A 13,689-nucleotide genomic window follows, 5' to 3' on the forward strand; every position below is an offset into this window, starting at 1 on the left:
AGAAAATTTCCAAAGTCAACTTTTTAAAGGACCAGTTCAGTTCTGAAGTCACTTTGTGGGGCTTACATAATAGAACCAACCCATAAATGCACCCATTTTAGAAACTACACCAAACTATTCAAAACTGGTTTTAGAAATGTTGTTAGAGAGGACCTTTCACCTGTAAAAACAGTGTAAACTAGGTATGCTGACATGGAGAGCGGCGCCCGGGGACTCACTGCACTTACTATTATCCCTGGGCGCCGCTCCGTTCTCCTGCTATGCCCTCCGGTACCTTTGCTCAGTAAGTTATAGTAGGCGGAGACTGCCCTTGTTCTGCTGGGCGTCTCCTCCTCCTAGGCTCTAGCGCTGGCCAATCGCAGTGCACAGCTCACAGCCTGGGAGTTTTTTTTCTCCCAGGCTGTGAGCTCTGCAATGCGATTGGCCAGCGCTGCAGCTAGGGTGTAATTAGTCACACACAGCCAGTTATATTTATGTTACAAAGGAGGCGCAAATAGCCATTTTACTACTAAAGTTGAGTGGCAATTATATGTGCATGCATAGAAACAGGGGGACAGATGTATCTCGGGTGGAAATGCCCGATAATCGGATTATTTAACTAAGTCTCCAATGCATGCTCACAATTTGCAACACTGTAGCCGTTTCCACAGTTGAACACTGGCACAATATAGCGGCAGAGCAACTAATTGTCCAATAGCGCTACAGGGGACAATACATACACAGTATCACACAGTCTGCTGTTTTGTGTAGATGCACATGATGTTCAACTGATGGTAATTATTCATTTACCGAGTTTTTAAAAACAATTATAAGGGGGTACACCCTGGGGGATTATTATTCATAACACCCCGGGGGGTATTATAACCTCTTGAGCAACTGTAGGTAACAAGTTAGATTTGACACTTTTTTTGTATATAGGGTTATCCCTTCCCATTAGTTTTAATGAAGATATTTAACAAAGATGAATTATTTTAGCTTTTAACGTTTCTTTTGACAGCGAGTAGTAATTTCTTGGTGGAGCGTAAACTACATTATTTTTTGCAGTGATTTATTCCCTTCCTGACTAGGCCTAATGTAGCAAATCTGACATGTGTCACTTTATGTGGTAATAACTTTGGAACGCTTTTACTTATCCAAGCCATTCTGAGACTGTTTCTCGTGACACATTGTACTTCATGTTAATGGTAAATTTGAATCAATATGTTTTACCTTTATTTATTTTTTAAAAATCCCAAAGTTAACGAAAAATTTTCAGAATTCACTGTTTTCTAAATTTGAATCTATCTGCTTTTAAGGCTACATGCACACGAACGTTGTTTGTTTCCGTGTCCATTCCTTTTTTTTTGCGGATAGGATGCAGACCCATTCAATTCAATGGGTCCGCAAAAAATGCGGACAGCACACCGCGTGCTGTCCGCATCAGTATGTCTGTTCCGTAACCCCACAAAAAAAAAATAGAACATGTCCTATTCTTGTCCGTTTTAGGCAATATTACAATGGATCCGCAAAAAAAAAACGGATGGCATACGGATGTCATCCATTTTTTTTTTGCAGATCCGCAATTTACGGACCGCAAAACACATATGGTCATGTGCATGTAGCCTAAGACAGAGAGTAATACCTCATAAAATACTCACCATATGTCCGGGAGGTATTATTGCCTCTTGAGCAACCGTAGGTAACAAGTTAGATTTGATACTTTTTTGGTATATAGGGTTATCCCTTCCCATTAATTTTAATGAAGATATTTAAAGATTAATTATTTTTGCTTTTAACGTTCCTTTTGGCAGTGAGTACTGGTCAGGATGGTGGCAAATTGCCCGGTCTGGAAGTGGTTAAAGGATTTTTTTATATTTGGCCCCCAGCCAACAGTACCTGTGGAGAAATCCATACTTTCGTCCTCCCCACGGCTCTGTCCTGGGTCTGTGCCTCCCGGGCTTTCTAGTTTGTCAACTTCCACATGGATGCAGTCATGTCAAGTTCAGTTAACAGAGTGGCGGGAAGCAGGCAAGTATGGATTTCTCCGCAGATGGTGCCTGGGGAAAATGTATTAACATTTTTTTATTGATTTTTTTCCAAACAGACTACACTGATGATCCCAAATCCTCCAAATCAATTCTAATTTCCAATATTAGTGCAATGAAGGAATAGAAACCATTCCCTTGCATACACTCTGAATCCTTCCCTTGTAGTTATCCTTGTTACGGACCTACCACCCAGACAGATAGATGGCAGATGATAGATAAGGCACATGTCGCCTACCTTGTTTCCCTAGCAGGATCTTTGCATATTGTGTGAAGCCTCTAGGGGGTGCCTTCAGCTATGTTATCTTTACCTTTTTATACATGCAGGATGTCAGGCTGTGCTCGCTGTCAGCTGCTTCAGCAGAAGTTGATAAATTCGATAGCTGAGTTGTGGCTGGACCAGGTACTTATATGGTGTAAGCTCGTATCTACAAACATGAAGTCGTGCCTGGTAAAGAATTAGACATTCCTAGTTGGACAAGAAAAGAAAGACCCAGTGACCCGTCAGCTTGATGGTGCTGTAAAAGACCCTCAGTCAGGTAAGTGCCTAATCCATATCCAGGATATTCATTTGTCATCACATTCCTGAAAAAGCTTTTCCTAAGAGATAATGCTTCCCCGTAAGCTTGGAGTAACCAGTTATCAGTCCTGTGGGTGAAAGCTTAATGGTAGCAGGTCATTATGTTGCAGCCTCACTTATCAGATTGATACATGTTGATATGTGGGGGTCAACTCATATCCATATCAGCATCATAAACCATAGGCCCGTTACAATGTCCTGTGTAGCCCATGACAAATTGATTCCCTGTGTTTTCTATATTTCTAGATATTTAGTGGAACATATCATGCAGTCGGTGCAGATATCAAGAGTAGCACACAGTATTTGTATGTTGCCCTAACAATGGTTTAGTAAAATGAACAAAAGCTGCATTATTATGAATGTGAAATCAGAGATTTGCAAGGCAAGTTTCCTTAACCACTAAAATAATGTATATAGCAGGTGTCCTGCGTATTCACTCATACCCACCAATATTTCTGGTACAAGGGGTAATTTACAAACATTTTTACGCCAGTTTTTGTCACAAAAACTGTCGCACAACCCCCTTCTCTTGCACGGCTGGTTTTGCGACAATTTGGACACTTAGGCGTTTTGACGGTGTGACAAGGGCAAGACAAATTTACCAATATTTATGCCTGGAAACAGGAGTAAGGGTCTATTCACACATCTGCAAAATGGGTCCGCATCCATTCTGCAATTTTCAATGGAGCCGGAATGTGCTGTCCGCATCCTCATTTGCAGATCCGCACATCCGGATCCGCACTTCCGTACTGCAAAAAAATAGAACATGTCCAATTTTCTATGAGAGTGCCGGCGATGTGCGGTCCGTAAAATGCGGAACACACATTTCTGGTGTCCGGACGTGTGAATGGACCCTAAATGTTGGGTCCAGTCATTGCAGCTTTGAAGCACGACCCCTGTCGAGCCCCCTCCACATCAGAAATGGGGAGCCCCATGCCACCCCTTCCTTCCTATAACCCGCACAGGCCACTGGGGGGGAAGGAGGGATAAATAGCCTCACTAACAATGAAACCCAGTACACCTGAAGGAAGGTGGATCCAGCTCAAACCCAAATCAAAACAAACAAAGAAGTCAGACATGTGCAGCCAGTCTGACAGATTTCTGCACATTCACAGGGCAAGGCATGACAGAACCCACCTTCTACGGGTGACCTCCGGACACCCCGGACCAACTTAATCCGGGTGTGCCCTGTGAAAGACTCTCACCTGGCAGCTAGCACTGACATCAGCAGCCGAAACCTACGTTCTTTCCTCGGGACCGTATCCCTTCCAGTGCACCCGGTACTGGAGAGAACCCCGAAGAACACAGGAGTCGAGAATCTTAGAGATTTCAAACTCCAAATTACCATCCACCAGAACAGGGGGAGGTGGCAATGGAGATGGTGCTACAAGTTCCACATATTTCTTTAATAAAGACCTGTGAAACACATTATGGATCTTCCAGGTCTGCGGAAGATCCAGACAAAATGCCACCGGGTTGACAATTCCAGAGATTTTGTAAGGGCCAATAAATCTTGGACCCAATTTCCAAGATGGTACCTTCAGCTTAATGTTTTTAGTGGACAACCACACCGAATCACCCACACACAGGTCTGGACCAGTCATACGTCTCCTGTCAGCCATACGTTTATATCTTTCACCCATCTTTTCCAAATTAACTTGGATCTTCCGCCAGATAGATGACAAGGTGGAAGAGAATCTCTCCTCTTCTGGCATCCCAGAAGATCCAGTCCCAGAAAAAGTACTAAACTGTGGGTGAAAACCATATGCGCCAAAAAATGGCGACTTATCAGTGGACTCCTGTCTACGGTTATTCAAGGCAAATTCGGCTAGAGACAAGAACGAGGACCAGTCATCCTGGTTCACGGCAACAAAACACCTCAAATAGGTCTCCAGGTTTTGGTTAGTGTGCTCTGTCTGACCATTCGACTGGGGATGAAAAGCCGAAGAAAAAGACAGTTGAATTCCCAGACGAGAGCAGAACGCCCTCCAAAACCTGGAAACAAATTGCGTCTCCCTATCAGACACCACATCAGAGGGAATGCCATGTAGTTTCACAATGTTATCGATAAAAACCTGAGCGAGAGTTTTGGCATTGGGTAAGCTAGGCAACAGTACAAAGTGGGCCATCTTACTGAAGCGGTCCACTACCACCAAAATCACAGTTTTCCCAGAGGAACTCGGTAAATCGGTAATAAAGTTCATGGACAAATGCAGTCCAAGAATGAGACGGGATGGATAAAGGAAGAAGGAATCCTGAAGGCCGAGTGTGAGCCACCTTCGCAAGTGCACAGGTCTCACAAGCTATCACATAACCCTCCACACCCTTGCGCAACTCAGTCCACCAGAATCTCTGGGAAATAAGATATATTGTGGATTTGCTTCCAGAATGCCCTGCAAGGACCGTATCATGATGTTCCTTGAACACCTTGTATCGCAGTTCAGCTTGAACAAACAACTTGTCTGGAGGACAAGAATCAGGAGCCTCCTCCTGGGCCCCCAACACCTCCATCTCCAACTCGGTTTACAGAGCGGAAACCACCTCCCCATCAGCAAAAATCGGAGTGGGATCCTCCGAATCACTCGCCCCAGGAAAACTACGTGACAATGCATCTGCCTTAACGTTTTCAACTCCAGGGCGAGAGTGACCACAAAATTAAACCTAGTAAAAAACTGTGACCATCTAGCCTGTCTAGGATTCAGGTGCTTAGCAGACTGCAAGTAAGCCAAATTCTTGTGGTCAGTATATACCGTAATAGGGTGAGTAGCCCCCTCCAACCAATGTCACCATTCTTCAAAGGCCAATTTAATAGCCAGCAACTCTTTATCTCCTACATCATAATTTCTTTCAGCAGCCGAGAGTTTCTTGGAGAAAAAAGGCACACGGACGCCATTTGCTAGGGGATGGACCCTGCGACGGAACTGCTCCGACCCCCACTTCTGATGCATCAACCTCTACGATGAACGGTTGAGACACATCAGGTTGCATCAGAATGGGAGCAGACGCAAAACATTTCTTAATAGCAGAAAAGGCCTGTAATGCCTCATCCGACCAGACAGAAAAGTCAGCGCCTTTTTTAGTCATATCTGTCAAAGGTTTTACAATGGTGGAATAATTCAAGATAAATTTTCTGTAGTAATTGGTAAAACCCAAAAACCGCATCAGAGCTTTCTAATTCTCAGGCCGGTCCCATTCCAGTACCGCCCGGGCCTTTTCGGGGTCCATATGAAAACCAGAGTCAGAAAGCAGGTATCCTAAAAACGGTAGATCCTCGACAGCAAATGCACATTTTTCCAATTTTGCATACAATTTATTCTCCCGAAGGATCGACAACACCTGTCTCACGTGATCCTTATGGGTCTCCAAATCAGGTGAGTAAATTAGTATATCATCAAGGTAAATAACAATGAATCTTCCCACTAAATGATAGAAAATATCATGGACAAATCGCTGAAAGACCGCTGGCGCATTAGTTAAACCAAAGGGCATGACAAGATTCTCGAAATGACCTTCGGGTGTATTAAAGGCCGTTTTCCACTCATCCCCTTCTTAAAAGGGCTTCTGTCACCCCCAAAACACAATTTTTTTGGGGGGGCTTGATAAAATCCTTATTTAACTACTATTCCGTATATAGGGCTCTTACCTTTGTCTGTGGCTTTGTTTCCTTAAAAATCGATCTTTCAAAATATGCTAATCACTTCACTACCAGCAAGTAGGGGGTGTCTACTTGCTGGTAGCTGCCGCAAAAACCGCCCCCTCCTCCTGTTGATTGACAGGGCCAGCGAACGCTCTCCTCCTCCGGCTGGCCCTGTCAGCATTTCAAATCCCGCACCTGTCTTCATTTGTCGCAGGCGCTCTGAGAGAAGGAGGCTCGCCTCCTCAGCACTCACTCAGTGCGTCTGCGCCGATGATGTCACTGAAAGAGAAGATGTCATCGGCGCAGGCGCACTGAGGGAGCGCTGAGGAGGCGAGCCTCCTTCTCTCAGAGCGCCTTTGCCGAATGAAGACAGGCGCGGGATTTGAAATGCTGACAGGGCCAGTTGGAGGAGGAGAGCGTTCGCTGGCCCTGTCAATTAACAGCAGGAGGGGTTTTTTTTTGCGGCGGCTACCAGCAAGTAGATGCCCTACTTGCTGGTAGTGAAGTGATTTGCATATTCTAAAAGATCAATTTTTAAGGAAACAAAGCCACAGACAAAAGGTAAGAGCCCGATATAGGGAATAGTCGTTAAAAAAGGATTTTAAGAGCCCCCAAAAAATTATTGTGTTTTAGGGGTGACAGAAGCCCTTTAACTGATCAGATTATAAGCTCCTCTTAAATCCAACTTGGAGAACATCTTGGCTCCAATTTGATCAAATAGATCAGAAATCAAAGGAAGGGGATACAGATCACGGACCGTAATGAGATTCAATTCCCGGAAATCTAAACACGGTCTAAGTGATCCGTCTATCTTTTTTACGAAAAAGAAGCCGGCGGCCACAGGGGACTTAGATGGCCTAATATGTCCCTTTACCAAACTCTCTGCAATATACTTCCGCATAGCTTCTCTTTCGGGTTGGGAAAGGTTGTATAGTCAAGATTTTGGCAGTTTAGCTCCAGGGATGAGACTGACCAGACAATTAATTCTCGATGGGGAGGCAGCTCCTGAGCTCCACCCTCCGAGAATATGCAAAATCAGAGAGAAACTGAGGTAGGACCGTAGTTGACACCCCTGAGATAGAAGCACAAAGACAGTTGTCCAAACAAAATTGACTCTAGCTACTGATTTGTCTTGTTTGCCAGTCAATAGTAGGCTTATGCTTTATCAACCACAGTAAACCCAGAACCATCGGAGCAGGCAAGCCCTTCATAACAAAACAATAAATGGACTCAACATGTTAATCACCCACCCTTAACAGAATGTCATGAAAGATATGAGTAAGACTCTTTTGTGAGAGAGGAGAGGAATCAATAGCAAACACCGGTATCTCTTTATCTAAAGTGCTAGTTCTAAAACCAAGATTTTGGAGGAACTGAAAATCAATAAGGGTTACCCCCGCACTACTGTCAACAAATACCTCAAAATATAAATTTCCTGAGTCTAGCGCCACCATGGCAGGCAGGAGAAAATGGGTATTGAAGGGAGAATGCATATTTGCTTGCTCAGACTCCCCATTCACACTACCAAGAGTCAGGGAAGTCTTTTTTTTTTCTCTTTATGTGAATACCTCGATAGTTTTTCATTACCGCTTTGAGGTTTAACAAAAGGACATGCACAAACAAAGTTACCTTCTTTTCCACAGAAGTAACATAGCTTATTCAGCTTCCTGAAATCCCTATCACCTGAGCGAAAGAAAACCTGGCCCAACTGCATAGGCTCCTCTCCTGCCCCAGATTCTAAAGTCATATTACCCTGGGGACTAGGTGGGACGGATCCACTTACAGACGGGACCCCCCCTCGAGAGGAATCTTATACCTTTCTCTAAGACGTCTATCAAGCCGCACTGCCAAAGACATGGCCGTCTCCAATGAATCGGGATACTCATGAAAAGCAAGGGCATCTTTCAACCTCTCAGATAGCCCCTGACAAAACTGACTCCGGAGTACAGGATCATTCCTCCCCGAGTCAGTTGACCATTTTCTAAATTCTGCACAATACGACTCCGCAGTACGTTCTCCCTGTAACAAACTGCGCAGCTTAGATTTAGCCATAGAGACACGGTCTGGGTCATCATAAATCAATCCCAAGGCTCTAAAAAATTCATACACCGACCGGAGGGATGGTGAACCAGTCGGCAGAGAAAAAGCCCAGGACTGCACGTCCCTTTGAGCAGAGATATAATGATCCCCACTCTTTGATTCTAGTCAACAGATGACATCAGCCGCAGATGAAAAATACAACCTGCAGGACTCCCTGAACCGAATAAAGTCATCACCACCCTCTGAGAACCTATCAGGGAGAGCGACTTTAGGCTCTAAGCAGACCTGATTGCCTCCAACGGCGCCAGAGGATTCTGACACCGTGCAACAGAACTGCGGAGATCAGCAACCTCCAGCGATAATCCCTGCATGCGATCAACCAAGGCATCCATAGCTTTTATTTCGCAAACAGCAGGGATATGACAGTCATTTTCAGGGGGTTATAATGTCACGGTAGGTAGGTAAGCGGGGAAATAACCAAACATGGGAAAACAAACAGAACAAACGACTAGGCCCAAAAGCTAGGGAGAAAAGGGTCACCTCCTAGCGATCCCTAAAAGCTTTCCCTAAACTGCTGTGCCCATCTGCATACCCTTAGGGTGGATATGCACATGCCCTCGTGCCTAAACCTAAACACCCTGGGCAAACCCTAAGCATCAGGGAAAAGGGAAGAGGCAACCTGCTTCTTCGAACCAGGAAGAAGCAAGCGTCTCCCTAGAGACCTAGAAAAACACACAAAGGAAAATGAAGGAGAGGACTTAGCTTGAGCAGAGCTGGAGCAGACGATCCACCACAAATCAAAAGCTCCCAGGAAAGAACTATAACCCACACAGGCCACTGGGGGGGGGGGGGATATCCTTACTAGCAATGAAACCCAGTACACCCAAGGGAAGGTGGATCGAGCTCAAACCCAAATCAAAACAAACAAAGAAGTCAGACATGTGCAGCCAGTCTGACAGATCTCCGCACATTCACAGGGCAAGGGGTGACACGTGTTCCCAAACAGCAGTTTACAACCACATATACGGTGTTGCCGTATTCAGGAAAAATGCATAACAAAATTTGGGGTCCATTATCTCCTGTTAGCCCTTGTGGAAAAAAATTGGGGCTAAAGCAACATTATATTGGAAATAAAAGTTTATTTTTCATTTTCACAGCAATGCGTTTCGAAATTCTATGAAACGCTTGTTTTCACCCCTAGATTTATTCCTTGAGGGGTTTAGTTTCCAAAATAAGGTCACTTTTTAGGGTTTTCTTTCTAGGGGTACCTCAGGGTCTCTTCAAATGTCACATGGCACTTGAAAACCATTCCAGCAAAATCTGCCCTCCGTTAACAATATGGCGCTCCTTTCCTTCTGCGCCCTGCCATGCGTCCATACAGCAGTTTACGGCCACATGTGGGGTGTTTCTGTAAACTGCAGAATCAGGGTAATAAATATTAAGGTTTGTTTGGCTGTTAAGCCCTTGCTGTGTTATAGGAAATGGATTAGAATGGAGAATCTGCACAAAAAATTAAATTTACAAATTTCCCCTCCATTTTGCTTTAATTCTTGTGGAACATCTAAAGGGTTAACAAAGTTTGTAAAAATCAGTTTTGAATAACTGGAGGGATGTTGTTTCTAAAATGAGGTAATTTATGGGTGGTTCCTACTATGTCCCACAAAGTGACTTCATAACTGAACTGCTCCTTAACCTCTTAGGGACCGGGCTCATTATCACCTTAATTAGCATTTTTTGCCAATCTGACCAGTGTCACTTTATGTGGTCATAATTTTAAAACGCTGTGACTTATCCAGGCCATTCTGAGATAGTTTTTTCGTCACTTATTGTACTTCATGACACTGGTAAAAAAAATAATCATTTTTATTTATAAAAAAAAATACCAAATTTTGGAAAAATTAGCAAATTTCCAAGTTTCAATTTCTCTACTTCTATAATACATAGTAATACCTACAAAAATAGTTATTACTTTACATACCCCATATTTCTACTTCATGTTTGGATCATTTTGGGAATGCCATTTTAGTTTTTGGGGACCTTAAAAAGCTTAGAAGTTTAGAAGCAAATCTTGAAATTTTTCTGAAATTTTCAAAAGACCCAATTTTTAGGGACCAGTACAGGTCTGAAGTCACTTTGTGATGCTTACATAATAGAAACCACCTAAAAATGACCCCATTCTTGAAACTACACCCCTCAAGGTATTCAAAACTGATTTTACAAACATCGTTAACCCTTTAGGTGTGCCACAAGAGTTAATGGCATATGGAGATAAAATTTCAGCATTTTTTTGGCAAATTTTCCTTTTTAATCCATTTTTTCCATTTACAAAGCAAGGATTAACAGCAAAAAAAATGCAATATTTATTGCCCCAATTCTGTAGTTTGCAGAAACACCCCATATGTGGCCGTAAACTACTGTACGGGCACACAGTAGGGCGTAGAGGGAAAGGTGCGCCATGTGGTTTTTGGAAGGCAGATTTTGCTGGAGTGGTTTATTGGCAAATGGAGATGAAATTTAAGAATTTAAATATTTGGGCAAATTTTCCATTTTAATCCATTTTTTCCAGTAACAAAGCAAGGGTTAACAGCCAAACAAAATGCTATATTTTTTGCCCCGATTCTGTAGTTTGCAGAAACACTCCATATGTGGCCGTAAACTAATGTACAGGCACACAGTAGGGCGTAGAGCGAAAGGTGCGCCGTGTGGTTTTTGCTGGACTGGTTTATTTACACCATGTCCCATTTGAAGCCCCCCTGTTGCACCCCTAGAGTAGAAACTCCATAAAAGTGACCCCATCTAAGAAACTACACCCCTCAAGGTATTCAAAACTGATTTTACAAACTTTGTTAACCCTTTAGGTGTTGCAGAAGAGTTATTGGCAAATGGAGATGAAATTTGAGAATTTCAATTTTTTGGCAAATTTTCCTTTTTAATCCATTTTTTTTCCAGTAACAAAGCAAGGGTTAACAGCCAAACAAAATGCTATATTTATTGCCCCGATTCTGTAGTTTGCAGAAACACCCCATATGTGGCCGTAAACTACTGTAGGGCGTAGAGGGAAAGGTGCGCCATGTGGTTTTTGGAAGACAGATTTTGCTGGACTGGTTTATTTACACCATGTCCCATTTGAAGCCCCCTGATGCACCCCTAGAGTAGAAACTCCATAAAAGTGACTCCATTTTGCAAACTACCGGATAAGGTGGCAGTTTTGTTGGGACTATTTTTTGGGTGCATATGATTTTTGGTTTATCTATATTACATTTTTGTGAGGCAAGGTTACCAAAAATAGAAATTCTGAAATGTCATCTCCATTTGCCATTTGCCAAACTGTTGAGGAACACCTAAAGGGTTAATAAAGTTTGTAAAATCAGTTTTGAATATCTTAAGTGATTTAGTTTCTTAGATGGGGTAACTTTTATGGAGTTTCTACTCTAGGGGTGCATCAGTGGGGCTTCAAATGGGACATGGTGCCCTCCAAAAAAGGCCATAAAAATCTGCCTTCCTGAAACCATACGGCGTTCCTTTCCTCCTGCGCCCTGCCGTTTGGTCATACAGCAGTTTACGACCACATATGGGGTGTTTCTGTAAACTTTAGAATCAGGCTAATAAATATTACGTTTTGTTTGGTTGTTAACCCTTGCTTTGTTACTGGAAAAAAAAACGAATTAAAATGGAAAATTTGCTAAAAATTGCTGTTTTGGCACAGTTTTTATTTAATTTTTTTGACCGTGCTCTGAATTCTTATTTGGGCTACTAGTCTATCCGTTTTACATTCCCCCCCCTTACCCTCCCTTGATTCCTATTTTTCTGTCTTGTCTCCCCTTTTCCTTTTATCACTTATTTTTGGATTGATGTTTTATTGATCTCTATTTGTATGAAAATATTGTATATGAGAAACACAAACCTCTTATGTTTCACTGCATTTCCTGCATACTTTGGGTTTCAATAAACACAAATTGAACCATAATTTTTTTGACCGTGTTAATCTGAGGGGTTAGGTCATAGGGCATTTTTATAGAGCAGATTCTTAAGGATGCAGCGATACCTTAAATATCTACTTTTTTTATTTTATAAACAAAAAAAAAAATACATTTTAGTATCTCCATAGTCTAAGAGTCAGTTAAAAAAAAAAGGTTTTAGCCTATTAACTTAGGTAGGGGCTCATTTTTTGTGGGATGAGAGGACGGTTTTATTGGCACTATTTTGGGGGGCATATGACTTTTTGATCGCTTGCTATTACAATTTTTGTAATGTAAGGTGACAGGAAAATACCTTTTTTTGCACCGTTTTTATTTTATTTTTTTGACCGTGTTCATCTGAGGGGTTAGATCATGGGGTATTTTTATAAAGCAGATTCTTACGGACATATCGATACCTAATATGTCTACTTTTTTTTTAATGTATTTATGTTTTACACTATATTATCTTTTTATAAACAAAAAAAAACATTTTAGTAGTATCTCCATAGTCTAAGAGTAATTTTTTTTTTGTTTTTAGCCGATTATCTTAGGTAGAAGCTCATTTTTTGCACACTCTGCACTTTTTTGGGTCTGTCCCTTCTTTCCCGTATGGGGGACCACACCTGGAAAGTGTTGGCCAGGGACGATCCGGGCGCCCCCAGTTCCTGAGGTACTCCGGCCTGCTCTTTCCCAGTCAGAAAAGATCAGGGCCTTGAGGACTGCCTCATAGAAATGAAGGAATTTCCCTGTGTTGCCAGCGCTCTGGGACAGCACAAAAGAGTTGTACAAGGCAACCTGTACCAGGTAGACCGCAACTTTTTTGTACTATGCCCAGGTTTTGCACATGGCATTATATGGCTCGAGGACTTGATCAGAGAGAGATCAACTACTCCCATATACCGATTGTAGTCGACGATACAATCGGGCTTGAGGACCGTTGCCGCGGTACCTCGCACAGAGACAGGGGTGATGCCTTTACTGTGAATTGTGGACAGTGCAAGGACATCCCTCTTGTCCTTATATCTGACCAGCAACAGGTTTCCACTGCTAAGGGCACAGGTCGCACCCTTGGGGATAGGTACCTGGAGGGGGTGGGTAGGGAGCCCGCGTAGACTTTTCCGCATGGTCCCACAAACGGACGTGGATCTGGCGGCGAGGGACTGGAACAAGGGGATACTAGTATAAAAGTTATCCACGTACAGGTGGTAACCCTTATCTAGCAGTGGGTGCATAAGGTCCCACACAAGTTTCCCACTAACACCCAGAGTAGGGGGACATTCTGGGGGTTCAATACGGGAATCTCGCCCCTCGTACACACGAAACTTGTAAGTGTGCCCTGAGGTACTATCACAAAGTTTGTACAGCTTCACGCCATACTTTGCCCGCTTTGAAGGAACATACTGGCGGAAAATGAGTCTCCCCTTGAAAGCAATGAGAGACTCATCAACC

The 13,689-nt window shown here is 43.0% G+C and overlaps 1 protein-coding gene across 2 annotated transcripts in view; it reads left to right on the forward strand.

Annotated features, from left to right (window-relative positions):
* The first annotated feature begins 2,383 nt into the window (after positions 1-2,383).
* Positions 2,384-13,689, forward strand: part of SDR42E2 (short chain dehydrogenase/reductase family 42E, member 2) — a 74,733-nt gene continuing 63,427 nt past the window's right edge. For both annotated transcript variants that reach the window (XM_044303523.1, XM_044303524.1), the window contains exon 1: positions 2,384-2,563. The gene's annotated coding sequence lies outside the window, so the exon portion shown is untranslated. The remainder of the gene's footprint in view (positions 2,564-13,689) is intronic.

The sequence above is a fragment of the Bufo gargarizans genome, chromosome 8 (assembly GCF_014858855.1).
Source record: "Bufo gargarizans isolate SCDJY-AF-19 chromosome 8, ASM1485885v1, whole genome shotgun sequence".
In the NCBI taxonomy this organism is placed as follows: Eukaryota; Metazoa; Chordata; class Amphibia; order Anura; family Bufonidae; genus Bufo; species Bufo gargarizans.